Below are 1,335 nucleotides of genomic sequence, written 5' to 3'. Positions count from 1 at the left end.
CGATACGATTTTGTAATGTAACTGTGCATACGGAAGCATGTAATAAAAGAAGACTAAAACGAACAGCCAGCATCGTCGATCATCCAACATTCGTGTTTCCTAATAACAAGTACTCTTCATTTTATTTATTATTCATTCTGTTCTGCCGTATCTATTTATTCTGCGTTTGTTTTTATTCGTCATATTCTAATTATTGAGTCAAACATTTACTTTAATTATCTTAAGCACGAACTGTAATTTCTTTTTCATACTAATTTCGCAGAATTTTAATGAATCAAGTTGCAGTTATTGTTTCGCATAGAATAGTTATAGTCGTTCATCTCCAGACAAATCCGTGACGTTTGGCTCGCCGCGGCGGTGGCCAACGATCGTGGGAAGTCTCACCTGCGACCTCGTCTCCAACGAATCAATATTACACGAGAGAGTATGCCCGTACACCGTGTTTTCTGGCTAACGTTCGAAGACACTCGTTCGCTGATACAAATTTTGCAAAATTTCAACATATGTGTATATATGAAAAAAACAGAAGAATCTTTAAAACAGATGGAGTATTTCATTAAAACGTGGATTAAATTAATGTAACTGTAGAATTTTTAATTTTTATGATTTGTATTGAAGAGGCTTAGCTCTCTCGTTGTAGTTGAATAATGTTCCTCGTTGAGTATGAAGTAATAGGATTCGATCTGGCAGAGTTTTCACGCTGGATTTCACCCTGGATTTTAGATCCTTATCTATAATACCTACACGTCCCGCCTCTCTTTCGAGTGCTTGTTAATCCGCCAACAATTTATTCCTCCACTCCTAAAGACAGTTTAATCTCTTTTTTTACGCAATCTGTTAATAAATTTTATTTTAGACTTTTTTATTCAGAATTTGCGGGGATTGAAAAAAATGTCAAGTCGTCAAGAGAATACAGAAAAATTAGCTGCCTCTAATCGTCCGCTAACGACAATCGAATCAAGTGTTGCATTGTACGTGCTGACAATCGGGGCGTATTTGGGGTGAAGGGGGAGAGGTGCAAGCACAAAACGGGGGATATTCGCTAGGACTTGAGAAAACACCCCGGAGCACGCAGCTGCCAAGGTATTTGCGTGCCCCAATTTTCACCCCAGATACGAGCAGGGGGTTCGTTCGATGCTCTCTTTTGCTCCGCTCCCTACCCGTGTAATGGAACCCCATGCCACACTGTCTCTGTGGACGGAACACTATTAATTCTCTCTATCGAGTTTCCGGCTTGCCAGCATCGTATCATCGAATTTGATACACTTTTCTATTAACAGATTTGAAATAATTTTATAAGATGTCTGATTCATTGATTTAATCGATTCTAATAAT

Source organism: Ceratina calcarata, unplaced genomic scaffold, assembly GCF_001652005.2.
Source record: "Ceratina calcarata isolate Rehan_Ccalc_2016 unplaced genomic scaffold, ASM165200v1 scaffold260.2, whole genome shotgun sequence".
NCBI lineage: Eukaryota > Metazoa > Arthropoda > Insecta > Hymenoptera > Apidae > Ceratina > Ceratina calcarata.
This window is presented reverse-complemented; position numbering follows the sequence as displayed.